Genomic DNA, 10514 nt, shown 5'->3' with positions numbered 1-10514 from the left:
TGGTTTGGGTGCTGCTGTTTCCTGGTATCCCTGCATGTTCCCAAGCGAACTGGAATTCCAGCCCAGCTCCCAAGAAACTGGGAGAGGGCTTCCCCCTTGCCTGCTCAAACACGCTGGAAAAGCCCCCTCCCTCAGGCTTACCCTCCTGGACCAAGCCCTGCTCCACACACAGGGGTCACTGAATCATAGAATGCTGTGAGTTGGAAGGGACCCACAAGAATCATCAACTCCAACTCCTGTCCCTGCAGAGGACAGTCCCAAGATTCTGACCATGTGTCTGAGCACCTTGGCCAAATGATTTTTTAATATTGTCAGGCTTGGTGCCATGACCATCTCCCTGTTCCAGTGCTCCACCACCCCCTGAGTGAAGAACCTTTTCCTCATGGCCAAGCTCACCCTCCTCTGGCACATCTTCCTGCCATTTCCCCTGGTCCTATCATTGGTCACCAGAGAGAAGAGATCAGCACCTGCCCCTCCTCTTCCCCTTGTGAGGATGTTCTAGACCGAGATGAGATCTCTCAATCTCAGTCTCTTCTCCAGGCTGAACAAACCAAGTGACCTCGGCCTCTCCTCATACGGCTTCCCCTTTGAACCCTTCACCAGTTTTGGGGGAGCCAGTCAGCACCCCACAAACTGCCCACATCTCCCCCTTCGAGCACAGGTCCCTGTCTCACCCTTCCCTCCTGCCGGGCGCTGCCAGCGAGGCCGAGCTGCGGCGCTCCCCACACCCAAGCTTTGCCTTTGAAAAGGTGTGTTGGTGTTCCAAATCTTGCCAGGCCTCGGGAGGTGATTAATAGCTTTGCAGATGTACAATAACCCAGTTGCATTGGCACAACTGCCAGAACCTATATTTCTCTCTTTTTTTTTTTTTAGCTTTTATACTAAGCTTCAGCCTGCTTAAATCAAAGGGATATATCTCTTCTGTGATCCAAGGTCTGGATCAGCACTGCAGTAGTTTTATTAATGTCAGTGTGAGTTGGTCTGAGAAAGTTTCTGGTCCTGGCTCTTTGCAAGGAAGCTTTTCTTTTTCACTTTGGGGAAGCAAGGCCATTTGCAAAATGTACAGTACAAAACCTCTGCTTATGCTTTGCTGCCATCACTGATGAAACCTTTCACTGTAGTATGGGCTGCAGAGAAGGGCTGTCTAATTCTTTCCCAAGCAGCTGCAAAAGGCACTGTTGGGACAGTATGGGAGGATGGGGATCAGATCTTGAGGCACCTGCTTTGGTCACAGAGGCACGCCATGATTTGGACAATGTCTGTGGATTAAGTACACAGAGCTAGACAATGAGAGACCTTCTGGGCAGGTTGAGCAAGCTCAGGAGACTCATTCTCAGGAACATGTCCCAGGATTTCTCCAGCACCTCTTTCAGAGAACTTACATTACTACTAATGTAGGGAATTTTTGGCTCTGGTGCATGCTTGCAAACTCAACACCTCTGTGCAAAATTTTCTTGTATCTTTCACTCTCCCATTGTCATCCAATGAAACATTTTTTCCAGCAGCGAAGGAGGCCTGTCATCCCTTTTTTCATCTCAGTCACTGTTTTTTGTTACCTTGTCTGGGCCAGTACCACTGCCTGTGGGGCATTATGATGAGCTAAATCAGCAAACTGCTTTCAGTTAAAAAATAAACTCAAGGGTTAAAACCCCAGATCCCCTCCACTTGCATAGTCCTGCAGTGGTTGTGCTGGGACAACCAAAGAGGACAGAGGCTGGGGACATGGATGGGAGAACCGTGGGTCTTCAGACACAAAACCCAAGTCTGAGTCTGTAGGTTTAGGCGAGTGCTCTATTAAATTAAACTACAGTGAACAGTTCTTAAGTGCAACCCTTGACAACTGCAGAGGGAATGGAAACAAATCCTAATTGCACAGCTTGGCGTGCACTGGGCAGCAATTAAAACAAAGGCAGTGGCCAGCATGCTTGTTGTTCCCTTGGCATCCTGCCGCAGTGGCCGCGTGCATTGGCATGGGGTGTCTTTGGGGCTGTGTCAATGCAAAGAGCTCTCTCTCTCTGCTGTCCTCCTCAGAGGGAGCTGCAGGTCTCCGTGTCACCTCTATCACTTAGGTCTGAAACAGTCTGTGCCAGCGCCTTGCACCAAACTTTTATCACTGTGGGCAGAGACAGAGATGGGCATCCTGCTGGAGATGTGCTTCTCCTGCTTTTGCCCCTTCACAGCTGTTCTGAGGTCCTTCATTCTAGCTGAGTCCTTCCCATTGCTCTTGAGCAGCCACTCATGGCAATAGACTTGTGGAAGTCCTGGTTGTGAGGGCTTCCAGCTGCACCAGACTGCAGAAAGGTGGGACAAACAGACATGGCACAGCAGCAACCAAAAAAGGTAGAAGCAGTTAAAATAGGTTTAAAACCTGCGTGGAAGCAAGAAGAGTTGTTGCTTAGGCTGTTAAGTTTCAGATTACGGCTAATCATCCTAGAGCCAAGGCTGGAGTTAATCTCATTTGCTAATATCTATTAGGCATCAGGGTTTAAGCAATGGATTGGGAATGAGACTCTTGCCTTTCCATGACTAATGTATAACCTGTCAGCTATTGTGCAGGAAAAGAACAACATCATCTCTAATTATCTTGATCATGGCTTCAAGCTGTTTAAGTGTAATAGTTGCAAGATCTGGTTATGAATAGCAATTAGAGATCCCCTTGCTTGCCTTTTACTGTATTTCAGTTCATCTGTCAAGCTGTATGTGAATCATTAGATGTTGTTTATGACTAGATAAACGGCAGGGATTAAAGCTAGGGACTCACTGGCATGCAGATGAAAAATATGACATCCTGAAACCATAAAGTACGCTTTTGTAAAAATTGTCACCCTAGTGCAGAACCCCATCTTCACTGGGTACCCCCAGAAGTACTCTGGCTGCCCTTTAGGAGCAGAGTGTAACCCAGACCTGTGTGAGACATTTTGTTCTTCCAGAGAATTGCTGTGTTGGAATCATTGGCCTGGGACACCATGAGAAGGCCTTGCATCAGGAAAAAAACAAATCACCCACATGGTAGGGGCTAAAGCTCTGCTTTCATTTAGGACTCTGTAGGACATCTGTCTTTGCACGTATGTGCACACAAGGCTGCTCTGTGTGCATGTGTGTGCACATCCTGAACCTTCAACTGCCTTCAATCCCCTCTGTAATAACCAGAACAAACAACATTGGTTTTCATTTCCTATAGACGTTGTTCTAATATATACTACTACTACTATTTGCAAGTGTAGCACTCTAATATTTCAAGTTTTATTTCTTAGGAGCCTTTACAAAGCCAAAAGTTCTGTTAATTAAATTAGGGATTGCTCCTGTAGGCAGATGCCCTGGACCTGGCCTTGCAGTCTGCTCTACTTAGAACCGCAACAGCCTGGAAGCCACACACAGTGTTCACAGAGCAGTTTAAGTTGCCTGAGAAAGTGATTGTACATGAAATGTGCAAATGGCAGGTAGCAGCACTAATTCCAATCCTGTATTCCAGCAATGCAACTACTCATTATGCAAATCAGGCTCCACTCCAGTGCCAGAGGCCTTCCTTTGCTGGCATCCCGAAATCACAGAATCACAGAATCATGTTAGGGATTGGAAGGGACCTCGAAAGATCATCCAGTCCAATCCCCCTGCCGGAGCAGGAACCTAAATGAGATCACACAGGAAGGCGTCCAGGCGGGTCTTGAATGTCTCCAGAGAAGGAGACTCCACAACCTCGTTTGCGTCCTGAAAATAACGGCAAAGCAAAGTGCTGGATACTTGAGAGACAGACAAAAATATTTCCATCCTTGATTTTTTTTTTTTCTTGAACTGTAATCTTCCCTGCTCCTGCTACATAACTCTACCAACAGTATCCAGCAGTGTTTGGAAGCTGTGCATAGGCTGTCTGGTGGCTTTCTAGCAGGGAGGAAGAATAGCGAAGGTTTGAGAAGGAATTTTCCCTCTACCTGCACTGCCAGCAGAATCGTTTCAAAGGTGGCTGTAACCCTGCCAAGCCTGACTCGGATTTTTCCATCTGAGCTCTAACTCTGGTGCAAAGTCTCCACAGTGTGCTGAGGAAGGGCATGGGGAGACTGGCTGATGTCTTCAGCTGTAACCTGTGCCCGAGCTGCCCAGCTGCTAACAAGTTATTCCAGTATGCATGTGCTCACTGGAAGTACTGGGCAAACCGGGAACTGTGCTGGTAGTAAACACTTGGATATCCAGTCTAACTTACCAGAATCTGGGTTATATGCAGTTTGGTTTCGCTTCAGTACAGGGCCAGATTTCAAGATACACATGCTTTTGTTTGAAACCTGTGTGGGGGGGTTATTCCTTGCTCAATAGCAATTGAGAGTAAGAAGATAACATCTATGCTAACCACTAGATGGTCCTCTTTCTCAAAGGAAAAAATAGCTCCAAAATAAAGCTAGTCCTGGCTTTTCTCTGATCCTGAACCGTAGCAGAGAAGGGCCTCAGTGTAAAGCTACACATAATTAACAGTCCTGTCTAGTTGCTTGAATTGACATGATTTTTCTGAATAGATATGAAGAAAACTTTTCTTCAGTCCCCTAAACTCAAGTAGTGTAAACTCTTATCAATCAGATAATTGATATTATCTGATATTATTATCAAATACTTCCTGATAATATCAGTAAACTCAAGTAGTGTAAACTCTTATCAATCAGCAAATACTTCCTGATAATATCAGCTAAGAGTTTCCAGCTCCAGACAGCACCAGTGTCAGTGTTATCCCACCCTCTCATTCCAGGCTGAGCAAAATCAAACCAGCAATGTTTTATTTCATTTCACACAGAGAAGTTGTGCTCTGCCCCACTACAGAAGGCTGGGCAGATTCATGGGTCAGGCATTTTCAAAGTACTCACATGCTGATATGTGAAAAAATTAGAGTGGTGAGCTGGAAAAAAAATGTTTATGTTTCTCCATCCAACTGCATCAAATGTCTTTGGTGATTTTCACCTTCTGTGGAAGGTGCCTACCAGCATAAGTAGTGCAGAAAAAAGAAGTTTCAGATTAGTTCTTTGAGCAGACTAGATGGTAGAGTTTGGCATCAAAATTGTAGGTCACTGTTGGCCTCTAGTGCTGTCTTCCCAAAGAATATTCCTCCATGGCAGTCTCCCTGGGCCTTGTCCTCTTGGGTCACTCCAGCCTCCAGGCGATAATTTGCTATTGCCACTATTCATCCTCCTCACCATTTCCTGCCCAGGAACTTGACCTCTCCTTAGCCTTGGGAAGTTGCTTTCCTTCGTACAGCCCTTCACACCTTGGACCTGCTGCTTTTCTAAGAAATTGCATACCACAGTGTCTGCCTGGTCAGCCATCCCACTGAGACACTGAGACACTCCAGCTCATGGTGGGCTCCCATAACCTGCGCAGGGATTTTACATGCAGGAGTCCTTGGTCATGTGTGGGGCAGGGAAGTGATGGAGGACTGAGACCTTCCCATGGTCCATCCACAAAGAAGAGAGTTTCTCACTCAAAGGATGGAGGTTTTAACAGGCAAACCTCTTCCCCTTCACTACAGACCAAGCTGTCACCTAAGTGATCTTCCTGGTTCACTCTTTCATGACCCTCTTTCCCCTGACAGCTCTTTCACAGTTCCTCCCAAGTCTGGGTGGCTGTCACATTTCTGTGTTGCGTGAGCTGATTTGCTTTCCTCAGCCAAAGCATAAGCCCTGCTATCAATTAGATAACAAAATAAAACAAAATCACAACTGCCTGAGAAGTCAGGATGATTTCTGAGTACTATACATAGCACTCTGGTAGTTCATTTGTGGTCCAGTGGGCAGAAATGATAACTTACAGTCAATGAGGATGGAGTAAAGTAGTACTTTGGTAAGAGAAAAGCCTGGTGAGGCTCATTTAAACAGACTGTCACATAGTTTATTAGTCTTCATTGCTTAAAAAATAAGTACTTGAAATTGGCAAGTGGTGTGTCCAGAACAGATGCACAGATGTGACCCTTGCAGCAGGGAGAGAGCGAGCTTCGAATTCCTTGGCACATGATATGGTGGATGCTGAGAATTTACATGAGTTCAAGAAGAAACCATGAAAGAAAAAAGGAACCCATTAAGGGATTCCTACAGCAGAGATAAATTTGGCTTGGGAAGCCTCTGGACCACAAATCTCAGGGGCCTGGGAGAATATTGCTGTGGGGAATGTCAAAATATGCTGCCCTGTTTTTAGACTCTTCCCTAGGTGTTCTCTGCTGGCCACCGTCAAAACCAAGATACTGCAGTAGATGGACCTCGGGCCTGAATGGAGGTGGCTGGTCATATTAGAGCATTTTAAATGCTGGTTCTCCTAATAATGATTGTTCTTTGCATGGCATATTATTTTGCAGACAGCATTTATGAATAAGCAAACCATGTTAACATGAAGACATTGCACTTTATATAGTAACTTCCCTGTAGGCATCAGTTGGTGAAAATGATCTGCGCCGTTGAAAGGCTCTTGTTGCAGTGCAAGCAAGACTAGAAGGAGTAAATGGGATGAAAATGGCTTTTACTTCTGTTTTAAGATTATAGTATCACTTAGCAAAACAAGACAGGGTTCTACATCTCCTGGAGAGAAAAAGCCCTCACTCCAGCAATTGTCCACTAGAGACCAAGAAAGGATACCCACATTTTCTGGTCAAAATTAATGTGAAGAGCAGTAAGGGAAAAAGATCTACAATGTGAAACCGTGAAGGGTTTTACTTACCGAGAAGATACCCTCTCCACACACGCACACAAAATTAGCACAGCGGAAGCACAGCCACCGCCTGGCTCTTGGATGCAGATTGATTTTTAGGTAGGGAGTGTTTGCAGGGTTCAGAGGGAACACGCTAGAAGGAGGTTGCTGAAGAAAGCGTGTATATACATTATTGATTGTGTTAGCTCTAGAAAGACCTTTTGTGCTATCATGGACGTGAAGTGCTCTTCATATTTTGCAATTGTAATCCTGAGTAGTCTGAGTAAACTCTTGAAAACTTGGATGAGGAAGACACTTTTTAGCTGTTACTAGGTGGAAACTGGAGAATGGGAGAATATTTCTCAGACTTTATACCTATGCCCACAGAGCAAAGGATTACACATAAATGAGAAACTTATTTTAATCCCCACGATTAATGGTCACCACCTCCCAGTAGTGGTGGTGGAGTCATCTACTCAATGCCTGGATACTGAGTAAGGGCAGGGCCAGGCAAAATTTCAGTTGTGCTTCCTTGTATAAGTGCCCCACAAATTGCTCCTAGGGAAAAAAAAAGAAGTTTCCTTTCCTTTTGGAGGTGGTTGCAGTGAAATAGTGTCATTTGTACCTTGGGACTTTCTCAACTGGAAACAGCTTTATAGAAACACTAAACAACAGGTTTGCTATTGAACTTCCACTTTATCCAAATGGGACTGAAGCATTTCCTATCCAGTCTCAGTTTACAGCCCAGGTCATGCCTCAGAGCCTTGTCTGCTAAGCACAGGTTTTAAAATTGTTTCTTCAGGTGGTCAGCCTCACCAGGAGCACCGTTTGTGTCTGCAAAGATGTCTGCAAGAGAGCCTGCGGTCCCTGGGCAGCCCAGTAACGCTTCCCATCTCCTCCTCTCTGCAGGATGGTGCCGAAGGAGCCAAACCCCTGCCAGCTCGACTGCTGCTCCTCTCCAAAACTTCCTGGTTAACATGTGCTTAGCTATTGAAGCAGTGAGATCTGTAACAGCAAGACTGCGGTGACACATTAGTCAAGAGACAGTGTTAAAAATAGCCACACAGAAGAGATGCTTATTGTAGAAATACAATCTCGCTCGAGATATTAGCCTCATGCAGACAGAATCTTCTGTGCCGCAAAACCGGTAAGCACCTGCTTGAGCACTGAATCACAACTGATTTCATCAGCTGCTTGGGTGCTGAGTTGCAGTACGGCCTAAACTTACGCGTGGGTGAGCTGACCCCAGCCGTGGGTTAGGGGCTTAACGGGACGAGAGCTGCAGTCAAGTAAGATCCCAAACAAAAAGCAGAGGTGGGACAACAGCAAGAGGAGCAAGGGCTGGGATGGGGCATGTGTCCTCCTGACTGCTCCAGCTTGCTGGCCCTGAGGGCTTCCCACTGTGTGGGTCTCTCTGTCCATCTCCTCTTTCTCCCCACACCTCATCCCCGGCCATGAGTGGTTTCCCTCCGCAAACAGGCACTTCAGGCAGAGCGTCTCAGCCGGGCAGTGCAGAGAGAGGGGCTGTCCTGTGTGGAGAGCGTGGCAGCCAGTGCTGCTCTGGTTTGCCAGTGTCCCCCATCCCCAGGGACGTGGCAGCAGCCCCCTCCCCTCCACTGTACTGCTGGGGGTCTCAGCCAGGTGTCCTGCCAGGCCCCTCCTGCAGTCCCCTGGCACCGCCTCGGCTCCTGCTCCCTGCCCTGATCAATGGCTTTCTAAGAGAGCCACTGCTCTCTTCCCCTCCCTCTGTAAATTTAAATTTTGCTCACTAGTAGTGCTGACGTCCTCCTGGCCCACCTCTTGACTCCCCCTCCCCCTTCAAGCCCACTTCCCTCCAGTATAAAAGGCACAAGCCCCCAGCAGCTGCCCTGCTTCTGCTTGGAGCAGCGGCTACCTGAGGAGCAGCTTTGGTGCAAACAGGTGAGTGCCTTCCTCCCTCCAGCTGCTTCAGGACTTGTCCTGGCTCTTTCTTGCTGGATTTTCTTTTTTTTTTTTTTTTCTTTTTGAGCTTTAGCTTTTCTCCATGAATGTCCACAGCTGTGCTCTGTGCTCAGTAACTTTTTTCCAGTTTTTGCAGTGAAGGAGGCTGTGCTGAGGGAATGTGCCTGAACCTGCAGGAAGTGCTGTGCCCCTGCATGGAGACCACACGCAGGAGCCCTTTGTGCTGCCCAGCCCTGAGATGAGCCATGGTCCCAGGCCTGGGTTCACGCTGGGTTTGATCTCTTGTGGGGATGTCCAATGCTGCTTTCAAACATGAAAGCTGTTCACGTTTGGGTTGGAGGGGGTGGACACAGCTGCTGATCTCAAGATGCTATTTTAGGGTTTAAAGAGTTAATAGCACCTTGTCTTCTCAGGACATCCATGGTAGGTTTAGACCTGATGGATCTGCAGCAGAGCTTGAGATTGGTGTGCTGAAAGCCCTGCGTGCCCAGAGGGAGAGAGAGCCAGGCTGGTCTCCCACTGCAGACCTACAGCAAGCTGTGATCCCACTGCTTCCCTGTAACTTCAGTAGTGGCTTTAACATGCGCTAACCTTCTCCTCTCACGGTCGATGGAGATGGCCAGACCACTGTCACATGTTGCTTGGACAAAATTTGAAGGCTCTTTCTGCTTAGGGACCAAGCAGAAGTGGCAAGTTGACCAAATTGGCAGCAGTGCCGACTTCTTGCTGAGCTCCAGGAGAAAAAAATATTCCTGAAACTTTTATTGTGTCAAGTTTTGTTGAAAGTAGTAAGGTTTTAAAGTTTTTGGTGATCATGTAAAGGTTGTAAATGGAGGGCACATACAGACTGACTGTATGAAGTCTTGGGGTTTTTTTATTTTTTTCCATTTGGAAGAAAGCTGGAGGGCTAAGGCAGGTCTGGACCTGAGGAGATCACAGACCATCTCTCAGCCCCATTACTCATGAAAGAACTGTGAGTGGGTAACCAGGATTTTGTGCTTATCCTGGAGTTAGAAATGCTCAGCATCATGCAGGGTCAAGTTTGTGGCATTATCTGTGCCTCAGTTTCTCCCCATACAAACAGGGGTGGGACAGTTAGGAGGATGAAAAATTAGTGAGGATTGGAGGTGCTGGGCCCCCTGATTATTTAGGGGTGGCATGTTACTTACTGAGGAACAGTGGGAGCCCTGTGCTTCACAGGAATGCTGGGCAGGTTAAGAGTATGAGGGAAAAGTTCAGTAGATAATGGCAGTCTGGAAGGTGGCCGGAATGGCTGATGCAGACACAGGAGTTGCTGGTGGAGACTGGGACACAGCACTGCTTACAAAAAAGCTTGGGCTAAAAACTTTTGTCCCTTTATTTTTGTCTTTCATCAACAATGAGCTCAAGGCAAACTCTTTCTTTCTGTCCCTCAGTTCCCAGAAAGACAAGACACAAAACCAGACAGCAAGTGATCTGCAAAACCTGTCAGCAACCCTGTAAGCACACCAGAGAGATTCCTCAAAACACGTTCTTTTTGTCTATCTGAACTTCAGGCTTTGCTAAACATGGGACAACAAGAGATGTGCACCAGCTGAAACTGGAGGCAGAATTCACCCCATGTGGTTTTACACGCTGAGATCATTTAGTCCTGATTGTTATGAGATATTCTAGTTAGAAAAAAATTAATTCACAGTTCTGTTGAAATTATGGGTTAAAATCACTTTCTTCTAAGCTGCCTGCTATGTGATTGTCAGTGTGTGGTTGGGGAGCGGGGGGGGGGCAAACAAAAAAGGAAAAGATAAATTTACACTGAATGCTCGGGATTAAGGAGCTTTTGACTTTGCATTTTAATGGGAGATGACCAGATTCCCCGTGTGCTTTTGTTGCGTTCCCTGCGCGGTGTGCTTGGGAGCTTCTTGCATCAAAAGATTTTCATT

The sequence above is a fragment of the Antrostomus carolinensis genome, unplaced genomic scaffold, assembly GCF_000700745.2.
Source record: "Antrostomus carolinensis isolate BGI_N321 unplaced genomic scaffold, ASM70074v2 scaffold18838, whole genome shotgun sequence".
NCBI lineage: Eukaryota > Metazoa > Chordata > Aves > Caprimulgiformes > Caprimulgidae > Antrostomus > Antrostomus carolinensis.
This window is presented reverse-complemented; position numbering follows the sequence as displayed.